Source organism: Lactuca virosa, chromosome 9 (genome assembly GCF_052849685.1).
Source record: "Lactuca virosa cultivar CGN04683 chromosome 9, Lactuca_virosa_CGN04683_v6, whole genome shotgun sequence".
NCBI classification, from domain to species: Eukaryota; Viridiplantae; Streptophyta; class Magnoliopsida; order Asterales; family Asteraceae; genus Lactuca; species Lactuca virosa.
In genome coordinates, this window is record NC_136434.1 from 216,986,253 (window position 1) to 217,006,082 (window position 19,830).

Genomic DNA, 19,830 nt, shown 5'->3' on the forward strand with positions numbered 1-19,830 from the left:
TCTTTTTCACTAAAGTCCCATTATTTTACCCTAATTTGCGAATAAGTCCCAAAATAAAATTTACTGATGATTTGACCCTTTTCTCTATGTAACATACATTTTACCGGTTTCATTGCTGACCCGGACGCCTAGTCATTAAATGAGATGATGAGATGGATATGTTGAGTTATATAATGCTATGTTTAGCATAAAACTTGATATCCTTATGTATTGTATATCTTTTTCGAACATAAAATGCATCCAACGAATACTACAATAATTACATAAACTAACAACAACTGTGTTATTTTTTTACGTTTATAAGAAATATCAAATTGTCTAATCTAATCTTATGTAACCCAATATATCCATCTCATCATACATCAACTCATTTTCTGCCATTTTTTCTTGGAAACACACATTTTATTGGTTTCATTGCTGACGTAGATAGATAGTCATAAATGAGCCGATGAGATGGGTATCAAATTTTACAGTAAATGTGGCATTATATAACCCATTGTATTCATCTTATCAGCTAATTTAATGACTAGGTGTCTAAGTCAGCAATGAAACCGATAAAATGTATGTTACATGAAGAAAATGGTCAAATCATCAGTAAATTTTATTTTGGGACTTATTCGCAAATTAGGGTAAAATAATGGGACTTTAGTGAAACATGTAAGTAATAAAACCGGTAAACCGGAAAAAAGGGGTCAAATCGCCATTTTTACCGGTAATTCATACTTTTTCGTAAACAAATTTTAGTTTGAGACTTTTTCGTAAATTAGGGTAAAATTTTAGGACTTTTCTGGAGATTTCCCTTGTTATAATTTCCTTCTTTTCTTTGTAGAGGTGGATCTACTCTTAGAAGAAAAAAATGGGTATATGACACCACCTAAAGTTTAGGAATCTCCTTAAATATGGGCGTGTTCAGCACGCAACTTTTGAGTGCTTCTGGCTTCTAACTTTTAAGAATTCGCTAGTAAAAAAGAAAAAACCCCGTTCGTCGACAAAAGCGTTTAGCTTTTAACCTAAACACAACGCTCCAAAATCAAAAGCTACATGGAGTAGCTTTCAACAAAACGATCCAAAATCAAACGCTACCTGTTACCCACTACCAGCTAGTTTTGCCGAACACGTCCTATAAAGAAAAATTATAATTTTTAACGGAAATATAGATGTCGCACAAGTCCAAATAACTAACGCATCCAAACATAAAAAAGCGGCACATTAACGACGTAAATCCTATGACGCAACAAACTCGCGTTATTCTAGCCCACCTCCCATTAAATCAATTTGACAAGTGTACCCTTGTCGCAATGAGTGGTGGATAATTATTCTTGTAGTATTCATCGAAATTAGAGTCCTCATTGGATCGGGAATATATATATATATATATATATATATATATATATATATATATATATATATATATATATATATATATATATATATATATATATATATGATTAAAGTAGATGAACACCATCACTGCGTCAAGGAACTCGCATAAATAATGAACAGAGAAGTGAAGCGATCGAAGCAAAGCCGCATTCCCACCGTGACGGTCCGATGAAGTGCCAAGCGAGGGCCAGAGTTCACCGGGGAACGCGAAGACCAAATGCTGCACAAGTACCCACATCTCTTCCCTAGTTCTTGAAGGCTACTCTAGAGTAGATTTCGGGACGAAATTCCATCTAACGGGGGGATGATGTCACAACTAGCAAATTAGGGTTAAGATTTTGGTCCTTGTAAAAGACAATTTCCTCCATGTAACCTTGCAACATCCCATTTAGTGAAATTCAAACTACAATGCTATTTAAGTTCCTACGTTCATACATTGTGATTCAAGTCGAAACAACCTCATGCAAGTCCAAAACTCGATCCAATAAGCCAAGTCTAATCAATTTTGGGCCTTAGCCCAAGAATTCTCGGCCCAAAACCCTTATTGGACCAAGACTTCTTCGTTGGGCTCTATTGGACCGATAACTTCTTCACTTGGTCTTATTAGGCCGAAAACCTCTCTTTGGGCCCTAATGGGCCAAAAACTTCTATTGGGCTTTACATTGGGCTGAAAACCCTTCATTAGCCCGTATTGGGCCGAAAGCTTTCATTTGGGCCTCTTTGGGCCGAAAACTTTTATTGGGCCAAGCCAAAATCGAAACCCACTCTTTTGGGCCACCCTTTGGGCCGAGAACCCTCTTGGGTCAGTTGGCTTAAGCAAAAAAAAAAAAAAAAAAGGAGAAAAGAGAAAAGGAAAAAGGATGGATAATAAGCATTGACACCTCATAATTATCTTCCATGTATCAAGGCCATGATCCTCTATGTATCAATGTAAACTTCACATCATCAAATCCCAAGGTCAACTCTTCTCCTTCCCCCTCTCTTTATGCATCGGCCGACCCCCTCCCCCCCTTCCATACACCTCACAACCTCCTTTTTCCTTCACTTAGCTTCAAGAAATCTCTTATCCTTCTTCTCTCGAAAATCTCGAGTTCATTATCATCAAAAATCGATTCTAGGCTTCTTGGTAAGTCCATGTTAAACTCAAAGTATTTTATTACATTTTTATGCCAAGAACATTCCATTTACACACTCATTTTTTTGTGTGTTAAGCTCTTAGAAACACCACCATTTCGAGAATCTCACCAAGAACACAAGGCTAGGCTCGAAAATTCCTTCTCCCTCTACATCTCGAAAATCCTCAAGGTGAGCTTTATACCCCACTTTTTTTTCGATTTTTCATACTTTTGAGGGGGAATACAAGTCAAGTTTTCGTTTAACCGTTGGATAATTGCATGGACCAATGTGTTATGTGTTTAACCTTTAGGTATTTACATGAATATGTAGTTTATCTTATACATCTTCATAAAAAGCATGAGAAATGTGTTTGTTAACATATATATTGCATAAATACTTGTGGATATGGGTTATACACTCAAAAATAGCAAAAATGAGTATGGTGTTCAAACATGTATAACCTAAACTTAAACATCAACTTTCAACAGAAAAGTTATGGTCTATTTACGGACTGTTTTGACCATCTTAAACTTAATATTTTTCAAAAATATTAAATATGAAAATAGTTCAAATTATACCTTTCTAAGGACTACTCGCACACGTTCATACGATTTTTCTACAATTTTTGGCGATTTTTACAAAACTGCCTATCATTTCAGAAATGATTTCGGACCAGTCTGTGAAGATGAACATTTTCACACTGGTTTGAGACCATTAAAAATTATAATAAAAATTATGAACAAAGTAGACTCAATTTACAAACTCTCAGAGTTTACGGATCCGAATTTCGACTTACGATGATTTTTCTATAATTTTTCTAAAAACAGGGACAAAAAAAAACTAGAAATTGTCTTTATCATACTAAAAGTTCTTATACTTGTGTTAGATGTAAGTTATTATGATATATATACTTTTAAAACATAACATTTAGGTGCTGTTTGTTTTTTTGAAGCAAAATTTCATAAAGTCTGCGGACCACCTCTACACTAGAAGAGGTGGACCAAACGGCTGCAGACTGTAATAAGAAGCGTCTTTGTTTTTTTTAACATCTGTATGCTGCTGCAGATATTAAAAAATTTAAATAAACTGATTTTATAATCCGAAAATAATTTTTTAATACGAAAATTTAATAATGTATGACATTTCGGCAAGAATTTATAATATTTCGGCAAAAAAATAATTATATTTTAACAAAAAATAAAGATATTTTAGCATAAAATAATGATATTTCATCAACAAATTATTATTACTCAATTAAAAAAAAGAAAAAAAAATTCAACAAGAATAAACAAAAAAAAAACGAAAAAAAATGTGAAATAAGATTTCAACAATATATAATCAATATTTTAGCAAGAAAAAAAGAAGAAGAAAAGGTTGGAAGAAGTAGGAAGAGGCAAAACAAGTGTTGCGCCAAGAAGAACACGTGCAGAGGTTTTTTAATCCGAAGACTTCTGAAAAACAAACAGCTGCGAGATTAAAAGTGTTGCGCGTGTGCTGCGCCGCGCAGCAATAAGAGGTCTGAAGAGGTTTTTTCCAAAAAACAAACAACACCTTAGACATGTTAACTTATATGTATTTATATACATGATCAAATAAAATGTCTTGAGAAACAACATAATAAACTATAATCGGTATAGTTTGAAAAACACAAACCACACTTCCAAAGGACACATAATTATTTAAAGGCATAATTATCTTATTTTGCGAGTAAACGGAGTCATAGTTCACGTAAATCTGTTAAGACTCTTGTGAGACTTTCCTTCACCGTACCCAACTAGCGTACACCATAAGTCATGTAGTTATAACCAGAGTCTCCTAGAGGGAGAGCGAGGTAATTGTGTATAGATCTATACGGGGTTGACACCCCCACACCTGAGTTGTTCGCTACAGCTAGACGGGCCAGTCTAGGGTGACAAATATCTTACCGAAATCGACGCCTGAAGAACGTCATGACATGCATATCAGTCATATTAAGCATGGTTATAGCGACTCACATAGGGAATAACAATACAATTTTGGTTTACGGGAAACTTACACTTCATCGGTTTTATTAAACTATAAAGCTGCAAATCATTTTTCAAGTATTCAGTCTCTTACACTTTCGTTCTTAGGGTTTAAGACTACAGTCTTTCTTACATCAGAAAAATATTGGATTTTCTGGGAACGTTCACTTTACTTTTACAAACAAAAGATAACAAAGGACATGCATGCATATATTCACAGTTTTGGAACGAGACTTACAAATCATTTTTATAGAAAATATCGGATTTTCTGAAAGTACTACGAGAACTATTCTAAATAAGTGAAAAACCATTTTTATACAAAAATGCTTATGAACTCACCAACTTTTTAGTTGACACTTTTCAAAATTACTTGTATTCTCAGGGATCCAATAACAGGTAATTAGCTCTGCTATGAGGTCAAGTGGTGTAACCTTATGAAATTTTACTTTTTGTCACTTTTGTGTAACTGATGAACAAGTACAATATGTAAACAATGTAAGTACGTATTTTCAATGTATGTCACTTGTAATGCTATGTTTCATTCATATTCAATTGTTATGGTACTATACAATGACGTCATCCGCCCCCGGACGTTTCCGCCGTCCTGGTTCGGGGATGTGACAGATTGGTATCAGAGCATTGTTTATAGTGAACTAGTATATCAAACCATACAAGATATACAACAATAAATACAATGGGACTAAAACACTCTGACTAAAAGTATACTTTAAAAATATAAGTATTTTATAAAAAGTATACATACTAGAACAGTGTCATAATAAGAACAAAACAAATAAATGTTGGACACCACAGTCAAACCTGGACAGTTATGTAATCATATCTTGGATAAATATAGCCTGATCAACTATATTTATTTGAGATATGACCAACATGTGTGTGGGAGTGATAGTGGTGTTGCAACAAGTCTAAAATTTACCAACTTTACATGCAAAGGAACATTAGAATCGAACATAAAGTCTAAAAATACTATAGGAGTATTTTGTGACACTAAAACAATAACAACCAGTCTAAAAACTTACCAACTCCGTATACCAGGGAGCTCTAGAATCAAACGTATAATTAAAATACTATAGGAGTATTTTAGGATACCATATGACCCCCCCCCCCCACACACACACACTTAAATCTTTTACGTGTTTCTCATACCCCTATTCTCTCACAGACAACATGGCTGAATTTCATCACGAAGATCCCTACTACTCTACCGTAGTGGCCAACGAATGGATCGAGGAGGAGCCAAAAGAGGTTCAAGAGGAAAACCCAGAAGCGGGTCCTGAAGAATACCAAGATACGGACTACGAGGGGGAGAATTCGGATGAGGAGTCAGACGAGGATGAAGGCACCAGAGGGATCCTTAGCGAGCCTTACCCTTCGGGAGCAATATCGAACCAGCAAGCAGCGCATGAGGACCTTACCGACCGTCTACGCTCCCTAGAGGAAGAAGTGGCCACCATAAGACAACAACTCATTGCATCCGAAGCTAGGGCAGCCCTAGCAGAGCAGAGGGCGGAAGAGGCCACTCGTGAAATGAGTGAAATGGCTGAGCACCTTGTGCATTATTTCGGCATATGAGCGTCACTACACTACTCGTACTATGTCCTAGGTTTATTATGTATTTTGTTACAACTAGTATTAGTAAATCAATAGAGGTACGCCCTCCAAGAACCCATGTAATCTAAATCAACTCATTGTACTGATATTTATACCCTCTTTTGTTAAACTTAACGATCATCCGATACCTACTACTATTTATTACCAAATATACATCAAAGGAATGTAGATCAAAAACATTTAGAACCATACAACAAAACATGTGACTTATAAGCGTGCATACCTAAATGTATGTCTGTAAAAATAGATGAGATACAACTAGAAATGACCATAGTTACTTACGAGCCCGCTTCTCATCATGCAACAAAATCATGTCCTCCCATGGAGACAGCCAGCACCCTGGCAAAACACCGATCCTACAGATAGACTCCGCGACTTTCCAAGCCGCAGTGACAGCTGTTGTGACAGCCGTCATGGCACAACTCAACGCTAACAACACAAACGGAAATGGAATAGGTATCGACAATTCCAATCACGGTAATAACCAAGAGCACCAACGAGCGGATGCCTATTAGGACACCCCAAACCACAAGCCCAAGACCAAGAAACAAAAGTCCTGGAAAAAGAAAGGGAGCAACTGAACTCAAGGACCTACCAAAAGGCAACAAGTTGTAGCAGCTCATACCCCCACTAACCCTACTACCTCAACACCGAGAATACCATATGCTAGGATTCGCCCAAAATGCAACAAGTGCGGTTTTCATCACTATGGAGCTTTCCGAGAGTTACACTGCAAGAATTGCAACAGGAAGGGGCATACTGCCCATTTCTGCAGGGCACCGGCACAACCAATCTCCCAGGTCCCCAACATTGGAATAAGCCCGACCTGTTACGGGTGTGGAACCTGGACACTTTAGGAGGGATTGTCCAATAACAAGGAACTCTGGCAGGGATGGAAGAGTGCTGACGATCAGCGCAGGAGAGACCTTCCCGGAATCACCTGTGAGCAGCGGTACGTTCTCCCAATAAATATATTTAAAATCCTTAGTAAATAATTATAAATTACTCTCTCGTCCGAACGAAACATATCATTCATATAAAACTAAGGGTCCTTGCAGGTGAGCTATGATGGCTTAGTGTATACATTAGGGTCATATATAATTGAGATTTTATAGGCTTAGAGTGCGTGATTTTGTGTAACACCCGGTTCCCGGTACGTATTTTAAATTTAAATAATTGCATATTTTACACTGGGACTCGGCGAGTTGGAGGACCAACTCGTCGAGTAGACTTGACTTTGGACGCGGATTTTAAGTAACCTACTCGACGAGTCGGGAGCCCGACTCGGCGAGTAGGTCTGTCCGGATGAAACCCTAATATTTAGGGTTTGCACCGTATTTAAATGCCTTATCTCGTCCAACCTCCTCCATCGCCTCTTTCAGTCCAGTAAAGCCCTAACTCGAAACCCTAAAGCATTTAGAGTGTTCTTGAGCCATTTTTGTGTGTTTTTGGTTGTTTGAAGCTTAAAGAAGGAAGTGGAAGCTTGGGGGTTCCGTAAGAAGCAAGTAGATCCAAAGGTTTTGCTTCATTTCCAGCTCATTCAAGGTAAAAAGCTTCAACCTTGACCATCTATCTCTTAGATCTCTAGTTAGGGCAAGTTTTTACCTTTTCTAAGCTTTTGTAGAGCCATATTCGGGTTTTTGTGGTCCTAAGGGGTTATGACTTCAGATCTGGAACCATGAAGGGTTCCTATGGCATAAAGGTGCCAACTTTATTTCCATAAGAACCCCATGCATCTTGTAGACTCCATTTTTGGACCTTTTGGGCTTGAAGACCCATGCATGAACGTAAAGTTTGTAACTTTACGTGTAATATGGACCCTAGGAGGTCAGATCTATGTTTTGGATGCATTAAGACCAACTGAAATCGACTAAATAGTTGTGGACATGGAGGGACTCGACGAGTCGCTCATACGACTCGGCGAGTCGGGTCGCAGTTTTTCCCAAACCCTTCTGATAATGGACAAGGTGTTGAGTTAGAAGAGCACTCAGCCAGTTCGGCTCATTGTGGACTTGGAGATCATGGAACTCGGCGAGTTCAAGAACAGAACTCGACGAGTTCAAGTGTAACGCCCGTAGATTCGGGCTAGTCAATTTAGAGACAATGAGCATCACAAATGAGTTTTTAATGGAAGATTATATAGAAGGAGTAATCTTAACCAAGTTGTAGAATATGTCACAAGGGTTCCGTAGATATAAAGAATGCCGAAATCCGAGTTATAACGAAGAAGTTATGACACGTCGAAGTTTCGCGACAAAACCGACACGACACTACGCGACGTAAATAGTGAATTTACGATAGAGGACTTTTTGGCCTTAGTGATCTAAACAAAAGTTGTAGTATACGTTAAACCGAGAGCGTGCATAAAAAGAACGCCCAAATCTGACTTCGTATGAGGAAGTTATGATTTTTCTAAGATTTGGCCAAGCAGTGCACGACCCGAAACTTGAATTTTAGATCGAGCGTTTTTTGGCCAACGCAACCTAAATGAGAATTGAAGATCTCATTAATAGGAACTCAACGACAAAAAGACAGACGGAAACGGAGTCCGTATGTAGAAGTTATGAATTTTACGCGGACATTTAACAGTGTAGTCACCTTCTACTGGTAAATTTAAGATCGGTCGAGAATTAGCCGACGGAGTCAAAAGGAAAGTTGTAGATCTTATTTTTACCTACGCGTGAATATAAAGAACGTCAAAAATGGAGCTCGTATGCGAAAGTTACGGATTTTAGAAGTCGGAAGTGTGCTGTGCGAAAATGGGTGTTGTGACACAATCTTGGCCATTGCTTTCTCCCCAAGGCTTGCCACTAGATGGTGACATGTGGCACCAATTTCAGCCATATTTCACCCTATAAATACAACCCCTTCCACCCTCATTTTCTTCACACATTTCCCATTATTTCTTCTCTCTACACTCTCTCTAAACCTCCCAAAAAACTCCCCTAGCGCTAGAAGAAAGCCCCGGAGCGCTCGACGGCTCCGAGAAGAAGAGATTTCTGCTCGGAAGTCCTGCCTCTGCAGATTCCGGCTTCTAGCCAAACCCCCTCGTAGGTAAGATACGCCTACCTAATTTTTAATATAGCTTTTATTTAAATATAGTAACGTTATTAGGACCTTATAATAACTATTTGAGCTATTATTATGAGTTATATAAGTGTCGTTATAATATCTTTTTAACTACTCGCGGTACGGGGAACCTGGTTTAAAGGGCCGCATAGGGTTGTTGGATTTCAGAAGTGCTATATGCCAAAATGGTTCTGCCCTCCGGTGTTTTATGTCTGGCCCTGTCTGTACATAGTGGTTGGAAAATATTGTTTAAACGTTTATATAATAATAATAATGCTAAGACTAATAATTAGTCACGGTAAATATTAGACTAAAATTTAGCGATAATAATGCTAGGTTTTGTCGAAGGAAAATAGAATCGTTAAAAGTGAAGCGCTGCCCGAGTTTGGAATCATCACTTTAACAAGTGAGTGCATAGTTACTTTCATCTTACACATAGATATGAAGTATTTTATATAAATTACGTGTTATGTGTGCATATTATTTGAAAACTTGCTTTCTATGCTGGATGAACGATTTTATACAAGTTTTAAATGATTTAAACTGTATATATATTTTATATCTACGAATATGTTGGGTAAAACATGGGTAGATGAATGATGAGAGATGAAAGATGATATGAGTGAACATTGGCAGCTATAGACTTAGTGCCTAACAAATAACATCGGTAGCTATGGACTTACTGCCTATCGAATAAACGTTGGTAGCTATGGACTTAGTACCTGTTAGATAAACGTTGGTAGCTATGGACTTACTACCTATTAGATAAACATTGGTAGCTATGGATTTAGTACACGATGAATGAACTTTAGCAGTTATGGAATTAGTACTTTACGAACGAGCATTGGTAGCTATGGACTTAGTGTCTGTCATATAAACCCTGGAAGCAATGGACTTCGGAATGAACGAATGCAGGATAAATGACTCTTAGGGTAGACCTTAAGAGTAAGGAAGATAATGGGGATGAGTAATTGGGTTGATTGTTTGATGTTTAAACATAATAATTAAATTATTGTGGGTTGAAAACCCTATGTACTCACCAGGTTTCCCAACCTGACCCACTCAAGCTTATTTGTATCACAGGTGTCGATATGAAGTTACATTACACTGAGAGATTAAAGAGATGTAGATCACTAGTGTAAATGAATGTAAGTTCTGTTTATGCTTATGTTTCTGTATTGATGATGACATCCCAAATGTTTTAAAATGAACAAAAATACATTTCTTCGGAAATGCTTTGATAACGTATTTATCATGTTTTTCTGGGAACAAATTCCGCAACATTTTTTATTAAAAGAGCTACTCTGATTTTTATAAAGCATAAACAAAATCGGTCTTTTCTGGCCATGAAAATGGGGATGTCACATCAAGACAAGTCCCAACTGCATGAAGACGAACTCGACGAGTTCATAAGGAAGTCGGCGAGTCCATGACTATTGGTGTCTTCTTGCCTGAAGAAGGACTCGACGAGTTCAAGGATAAACTCGACGAGTTGGTTGAAGAAGGTTCCGACGACTCTGCGAATCACAGATGGCCGTTTTGGTTAGGAATTGGGTCATCTTTGGGTTCGGTCGTATGTAGTTCAAACTCGGCCTCGGATTCGTATATGGATTCGTTTGGGTTAGGAATTGGGTCTAGGATTTCAACTTTGCTCTTGTCCTTTGAAGATGTGCTTGATTCTCCCGTTTTCTTTCCTGATTTCTTTGAGAACACTGATTTGGATTCTTGTCAAGGTGTCTTCTTTGGTGTTTGATCTTCTTTCACGTTCTTGTTCTTATTTTTGTGAAGGGCTGACTCTGGATCTTCAAGTGGTGGCACCAAAAGTGTGTTGGACCCTCTGGTCATGTACTCCTGTAAAATAAACAAAATAAAAACGTAAAACTGAACTAAAATAGAAAGACAGCCTAAAAACAAAGAAAACTAGGAATCACAGGATTCACGTCGTGAGCCTATAAAGCTTATGTCTTGAGTTCTGTAATGCAAGAAAGAAAAATGAAACTGAAAAATAACTTTTTGCAGGTTTTACCCCACAAAAAAGATCGATTAATTTAAAGCAAAATAAATCAGTAATTAACTAAGTCGTTCCCCGGCAACGGTGCCAAAAACTTGATGCGTGCAAATAGCTAGGCCTAATTTTAAATTTATAACCTAACTACCTTAACTAACTACTTGCACCTAGGCAGTATACCTAGTCAGACTATAGTATAGCTCGGGGTAAGTCGGGTGTCGATCACAGGCAACAGTATTGATTAATTAATTTATCTACTACTAAATTAACCTAATTTTTAATAAGCTTTAAGTGGGTTTTTTATCCGATTTTGCAAGATCAGACTAACTTAACTCAAATTCAATCAATAATTAAAAACACTCCTGTTTAGTTCGAATCCACTTCTTCTTTATGGTTAGCTAACAATTATGGATTATCAATTTGGTTATTATTGTATTAGTAATTTAAGTCTAAACTTACCAATATTAAACTAATTCATGTAAAACTATGTATGGTCACACACAATCAAACACATAACCAGTTATGGATTATGAATATGCTATGTAAGATTATGCAAACACTATTATGGTCATAATTTATGTTCTCTAGCACAGCTAAATTTAATTACTTTAATTACTATCCAAGATTGGTCAATCCTAGCTCTAGCAATTCAATGTTCACTAAATCACTAGGTTTCAAGTTCATGTAATTTAATTGTTACTAAGCTACACAGAACATGAATTTAAGCAACTAAAGAAACAAATATTAACATGCTAGGTAATAATAATCAAACACAAGCAAACTACCAACTTAACAAATCCATAGTAAATTAAACTAAACCATAAGTCAGAAGCTTCATCTAGCTAAACAAGAGTAGCTAGATTCAGCTGCTCATAGCAACAAACAAACTAAAACAAATCATAGTATAAGTCATGATGAATGTACCAAACAAATAAACTATTGATGTACTCTTCTCTTCCTTGGTGGTAAAAACCCTATTCCAGCACTTCTTCCCTTCTGAATTTCGTCTCCAGGAACCCTCCAAGGCAGCCAAAAATTCTTAAAATCGTAATGATCAAGTGTTTATATATTTTTCCCGAAAATCGTGACTCACGTCGTGAAAGGAAGCTTCACGTCGTGAACTTGGAGATATCCTTATCGGGCACGGATTCTTACTTCACACGTATTTATCTTCTGGAAGATTCAAGTCCACGTCGTGAACTTGTGGTTCACGTCGTGAGTTTAAGCTGAATTCGTGGGTTTCTTCTACTTTTGTACTCCAAGTCTCCAAAGTTCCATGTTTTGTCATTTTTGGTCCCTTTCTTCGAAAATGCTTTAATTTGGCTGCAAATAACAATTTATCTTTATAAGTACCATTATTCTATATAAATGACCAAATTATTCATAAAAATGTAAATAAATATTGCCTAAAAATATGTATAAATATGGCAATATCAAAATACCCCACACTTATACTTTGCTTGCTCTCAAGCAAATCTGATTATTTTTAAATTAAACCTTTATCACCAACATCACATAGAATGATCCAACTCAAACTCAGCCATTATGCCAAGACCTCAACGCGTGTATTTGTGTCTAAAATGTTCCTAAAGACCCCCCGCAATTCTAAATACTCACCATCTTCATATACACTCGCCTACCTCTTTTGAACAATGCTCATTTTATGCATCCCTCCGAATCCATCCGCATAAAATCTTTTTTAACCTCAAGGTATTTTTGTAAAGCTACCCAAGCATACATAATCTAGAGAATTACAACTTTTTTAGATACCACACTATGGAGCTTTTGAATTCTTCATTTCTTTGAAATTTGATATTTGATTTCTTCGAATTCACCACCTTTTTGTGTAATTCTTAGTATCTTCAACTTTTGATTTTTCAGAATTTTTGATCTTTTATCTTCAAACTTTAATACTTCTATAGCTCCAAAAATTCTTCAATTTTTCACTTTTTGGTAATTTCTCTCTCTCTCTTTTTTACATGTACTCACTTTTTTTTCCTTTCACTCAAAACCCTACATGCTTAAGCAGGGGCACTTAACTTCAACCCTTATTGGTTAGAGATATTAGTTTTCCTGGATACATTTCAAGTACAGGCTGCTAAACATATTGCATTCCTCAAACTAAGCGAGCTTGTGTTTTTGTCCCATGATTTCACTAGAATAAAGGAGGCGACAAATGCACTATAACGTATATTGGCTCAACTAAACATTTGAGCTCTCATCGGATCATCCCACACAACGCTAGCAACTTAAGTTTAAATTATCATAACTACTAGAATTTTTTTATTTATTTAGATTTCAAATCTATTTCTAAAATTTTAAAATTTACTAATTTTCTAGCAATTTAATTTTTCAACCTAAGCAGTTACTTTTTCGACCTCCTACCCCACACTTATTACATACAATGCCCTCATTGTATGCGTAAACTAAATTAAAACAATAAAAGGGAGAAAAGGAACAGACTCCCCTGGGATAGCAGTGGCGTGATCGAACTCCAAACGTGTGGATGAAATGTGCATCTCGAATATGGACTTCTTCTAAATCGGAACTTGGATCTTGAACTCGCGAAATATGTGAATGAGCCAACAAGCAACTAATCGAAACTTTGATCTTCAATAAAAGTGGTGCAAATCTCCATGGTGTAAATAATAATGTGGAAAAGCATACGCCACATTGTACGGTAAAGAAAACGAGCCATAATACTCTTCATAATGATCTCAAGAAGAAACGTGGTGAACCATAAAGTAAAATGCGCCAATGGACTTCAATTATGTGAAAAATTAAGAATCACGTCGTGAAAGTAAGGAACACGTCGTGTTGTTGCTGAAAAACGAATTCTGAAAATCCATGACTTTTGATTCACGACGTGAATTAGTGTGTCACGTCGTGAAAACTGGGTAGTCAGGAAATAAAATCCTCCACTTCTCCTTCCAACTTGGACTTGTTACCAGCATCTTAAGGAAATAAGACGCTCTAATGCAAGTTCTTAAGACTCTTTTATAACTCTACCCTCTCTCAATATGCACCCCACACTTATTTCCAATTGTGGGTCTCGACTCTTGACTTGAAACTCTAAATTACCCTTGGCTAAACGCATACGCTCTCGTAATATCCTTCCTCTCCCGAGACTCCATAACAAATCTGAAATAAAACCACCAAAGGACAAATAAAAGTAACATAATAGCTTATAAGTCTTACAAACCATAACAAGTTTAAAAACCAAACATAAATTAAAACCAAAATAAAATAAACAAGTAATCAATCGTCATCTTCTCCGCCTCGTGCTCCACTTGGTCCCTCTCCATCACCCCTTGGTATCCATAGCTCCTCCCATGTAGGTATGTACGGGCATTGCGGTGGCACGAAAGGTGGTCGAACCACACTCATGTGAGAAAACATGGTTTCAAGAAGTTGGGTGTTATATGTCATTCCACCGCGAAGATTGTCCAAATAAGAACCAACCCGACTTTGAAACGGGTCGGTGGGTACTCCACCTTCATATTGTGGCGCTGCTTGACGTTCTCTCTCCACGTCTTCCCGGGCTCTAACATTCCGCCTTCTGGGCCTTGGTGGAGGTTGTTGCTCGGGTTGCTCCATTTGTTGCTCAACATCCTCCGGGGGTATCACATAACCACCCCCATCATTCACCACCACCCTCATAATACCCAAAAACTGAATCGTAAAATCATTATCCGGAAAGCGAGTAAGATTCCGAATAAAATTAGGAGTCAAAATATTATACGACCGGGCAAGGCGGGTGACTAAATGTCCTCCCATAATCGGACTCCCGGGCCTAGAATTAGCCGCTTTCTTCCCCAAAAATCGAGCAAGCAAGTAGGGAAGGTCGCAACAAACCCCATGAGTAATAATACTCCACAAAAAGAACAAATTCTGAATGGACACCTTATCACCATGGTGCTTGTGGTTGATCGAAAAGGTGACAAGGTGATGAAGAAAACGATACATGGGATTCCGAATCTGTGATTCACTAGAATCACGAGGATCATACTTGTGATTTGAAATAGTCCTCCAAAATTGGACATCGAAAGTTCTGGGTGTAAGATCCCGAACACACCCAAGTAAAAAAGGCACAAAGAATGGAGATTGAGTCTCTACTTCCGCATATAGCCCCATGCGCCAAGCAAACTCCCGAAGACTATATTCTCGATATACCCCACCTAACCAGAAAAAAAGTTCCCGGTTATAATCAAAATCCACAGTCCGTTCTTCAAAGCTTATGGTAGAGAAAAACTCCACCGATAATTCCCGATAAACGGGTTCTTAAATTGCAAACAAATTCCTCCACCCATGACATGTAAAAGAAAAATCAACCCCCTCGTACACCTTTGTCCAATAACGCTCCAATTCCACAACCATGCCCACACCTCGTAGCCATCCCCAATCCACAATGGGTGCTATTGCAAACTCGCAGTTATAAAGCCATCCCAAACGGTTTTCGTATGTGGTCAACAATGCCCGAGAAATGTTTTGTGGAAAACGATACAACGGGTGAATGCTAGCCACATCAATCGGGTTATTCTCCTGCTGGACTGCCCTTCTAGGAGCCATGTTCCTGTAATGACCAAAAACAAGCAAAACAAAACAAAACACCCAAGATTTCCCATTAAAAACGAAACAAAATTTTTTTCTGTTCGCCCAGGCTTCACGACGTGAACTGGAGTTTCACGTCCTGAACCGCAGTCGGGATGTGACTCTAGATCGGCCATGTTACAGTCCAAATTCGACATGTATGATACTTGGGGTATGTTTATTTTACTTAATCTAAGGCCATGCATCCCGAAAACATCAACTAATTCAACCAATTAGGGTTTTTGAATTTCTAAATAAACCCTAACTCTTAAAATGGATAAATTATAAGCAATAGTAACAATTGAGGGATGAATCACTTACCAAATGAAGTTAAGAGACAAAAGATTCAAAAAATTTGGAAGAAAAATGGGGAAAATCGGTTGTGGGGCTTCTTCACTTCGTGCAACAAAGTAGAGTAAACAAATGGGGAGTGGGTCAAAGTGTTTATGTAACTGGTCCCCCCCCCCTCCCCCCCGTGTTTTTAATGGTCACGACGTGAAGGGCTCAATCACGTCGTGATTTGCTTGTTGGGCTTAAGAAAAATCTGGTCGACTACAATTAAACTTACTGGGCTAAACTATGGAACCCCCGTTTATCATTCGAATTCACGACGTGAAGCATATGCTCACGACGTGATTTATGGTCTGGACCAAATATTAATTTAGTGAATTATATTTGTTTATTTTAATTGTTTTCCTCTTAATTCCAAAGTACCCCACATCTAATTTTCCATTTAAAAGTTTTTGGATGACGAATTAATAACTTTCCTACAAATAAAAATTCCTAAAAAGAAAAGAAAAGAAAATGCAAACCAAACTCGGGTTGCCTCCCGAGAAGCGCTTCTTTTTTATGGAGTCGTGAGCCGGACTCCGTGCCTCCTACGTTGAGCTATCAGATGAGTCCACCACCTGCACCTTTTGTTCTTTCCATCGTCTCTTGTACGCTTGAACTCGCCTAATGTACGCCTTCTTTGAATTCTCCTTTTTAGCCTTGGTCTCGTCTCCATCGAGCTTGCGTTTGATCCCTTTAGTCTCCAAATTTTCTTCACTTTTATTAAGATCCCTAGGAATATTTTCCTCCTTCACCAATGGACTCGTCTCCTTGGAAGTAGCCTCATCTTCATCACTCGACAATTCATCGCTTTCCTCACTCATCAAAGTTGTTGGTTTTGTGTAGGTAATGACTTCAACGAAGAACGGGACGGATGCTCTTGGTTTGGTGCGTTTGACTTGATGAATTGTTTTGATTTCTTCCTCCATAAGCTTCTCCAATTCTTCAAGATCATTATCTTCATCCATATTGAACACCTCACCTTTTACATCTTCTCCTTGAAAACCATCTTGTATTCCAAAAGTCTCCTCATCATCACCAACCCTCAATGTAAGCTTGGATTCACGAACATCAACTAAAGCTCTAGCAGTATTCAGCAAAGGGCGACCAAGAATAATTGGGACATTAACATCCTCCTTCATATCCATAACCACAAAGTCAACTCGAAAAACGAATTTCCCAATTTTAACTAGGATATCTTCCACAATACCCCTTGGATGAGTAACCGAATGATTAGCCATGTGGATGATCATCTTTGTTGCCTTCATTTTCTGAATATTTAGCTTTTGATAAAATGAATATGGCATCAAATTTATGCTAGCCCCATAATCGTCTAAAGCATAAGTCTTCAAGTTATTTCCAAACTCACATGGAAGAGTGAGGCGTCCTGGATCTCCCATCTTCTTAGGTATGTCTCCCAATACCACTCTTGAACTTTGGTCACTAAGAACAACTTTAGAATTCTTCCTTAATTGCTGACGAGTATCTATATGATCTTGTAGGAACTTTGCGTATTCTGGAATTCTTGAAAGTGAATCGATAAAAGGGGTATTAATAGGAATACCCTTTATTTGCTGAATAAACTCCAAATGTTCCCTTTCCAGTGGACTGAGATGAGCTCGAGACGGAAATTGCAAAGGTGGTCGGTAAACCGGAACCGATTCTGAATTTTGTTGTTCAGATCGAGGCTACGTCGTGAACAGAGGATGTTCACGACGTGAATTCGGTAGTTCAGCAACATTTTCATTTTCGAGTTTTGGCTTCTTTGGCTTTGATCCGGATGGCTTTGGCTCCACTTCTAGTGCTTCTAGGAACTCAGAGATGGCCTCTTCTTCAGTATCAATCATCATTACATGGGATTGAGCATTCTTTTCGGGAAATTATGAGGATAATTTGTTGCTCACCAAAGTAGTTAATTGACTAACTTGGACTTCTAAATTATGGATTGATGCTTGATGATTTCTTAAAGAGGCTTGCTGGTCAATCATCATTGTGTGCAGTTCTTTCATCATTTTTATTTGTTCCTTTAGCACTGCATCGGTGTCATCATGCCTTTTCTCGGAAGCTTCCATAAATTTGGTCAAAATGTTTTCCAAGTCTACCTTCTTTTCGGCTGGTGGTTGCTCTTTTTGGTAGATGCCTCGGCCTGTCTGCTTATATTTTTCTTCCTTTTGCCTCTTGTATTCATCATATGGCAGCCACTCTTTCTTTGGTTTTCTCCAGTCCTCATCATACTTATCCCTACTCGAGTAGCAAACTTGAGCCTTTTTGTACCCGTTATCGTCTAAGCTGCAATCCTTGGTCAAGTGTGGACCATTACACCTTTCACATCCAACTCTTATTGCATGAATTGATTGGTCCATTTGAGTCAATCTCCGGTCCATATTATTCAACATCACCATCATAGCAGCCATTTCTTCAGATTGTGCACCCCCACTGCCTTTTGTTCCATCTTGTCTTGGGTTGTGGTACTCACGAGAGTGTTTTGCGAATTCTTCAATTAGCACCTTGATCTGGTTAGGATTCTTCTTCGTGAGAGGGCCTTGCGAATCAAGGAGTTGTCTAGTCATGACATTGACCCCATCATAGAAGATAGACATCTCTTGCTGAATATTAAGGTCATGTTGAGGACAATTCCTTAACAATCCTTTGTAACGCTCCCATGCCTCGTATAGTGACTCCCCCGGCTGTTGCTCAAAGTTGGCTATTGCCTTCTTGAGTTTTGCTATCTTGGATGGTGGGAAAAATTGGTCTAGAAACTGCTCACGCATTTGAACCCAAATAGTGATTGTACCAGGTGGGAGTGCTTTCAACCAGTCTTTTGCAGCTCCTTTGAAAGTAAGTGGTAACATCCTTAGCAAGACAGTATCTCTATTGATATTTGGGACATTGAAATAGTCAGCAATGTCGTTGACCTCATCTAGATGTTTGAAAGCATCCTCATGATCCTTTCCATAAAACGGAATATCCTTTAGTGCATTAAGGATGTGTCCCTTCAACTCGAATGTGGCAGTGGCAGGAATCGCGGATTGTACTAATCCCGAACCAACATCTTCTCGAATACGCTTCTTGTAAGCTCCCATTGACATTTCTTCAATGTTTGCCATCTCGTTTCTTGACTCATCTTCGGGTTCGGTCGTATGTAGTTCAAACTCGGCCTCAGATTCGTATTTGGATTCGTTTGGGTTAGGAATTGGGTCTAGGCTTTCAACTTTGCTCTTGTCCTTTGACGATGTGCTTGATTCTCCCGTTTTCTTTCCTGATTTCTTTTAGAACACTGATTTGGATTCTTGTCAAGGTGTCTTCTTTGGTGTTTGATCTTCTTTCACGTTCTTGTTCTTATTATTGTGAAGGGTTGACTCTGGATCTTCAAGTGGTGGCACCAAAAGTGTGTTGGACCCTCTGGTCATGTACTCCTGTAAAATAAACAAAATAAAAACGTAAAACTGAACTAAAATAGAAAGACAGCCTAAAAACAAAGAAAACTAGGAATCACAGGATTCACGTCGTGAGCCTATAAAGCTTACGTTGTGAGTTCTGTAATGCAAGAAAGAAAAATGAAACTGAAAAATAACTTTTTGCAGGTTTTACCCCACAAAAAAGATCGATTAATTTAAAGCAAAATAAATCAGTAATTAACTAAGTCGTTCCCCGACAACGACGCCAAAAACTTGATGCGTGCAAATAGCTACACCTAAT

At 38.0% G+C, this 19,830-nt stretch overlaps 1 non-coding gene across 1 annotated transcript; it reads left to right on the forward strand.

Moving 5' to 3' along the window:
- The first annotated feature begins 18,747 nt into the window (after nucleotides 1-18,747).
- LOC145141603 (small nucleolar RNA R71) lies at nucleotides 18,748-18,854 on the forward strand. Its single transcript, XR_013722797.1, has one exon. It is a non-coding gene; the product is annotated as a small nucleolar RNA R71 (small nucleolar RNA).
- The last annotated feature ends 976 nt before the right edge of the window (nucleotides 18,855-19,830 follow it).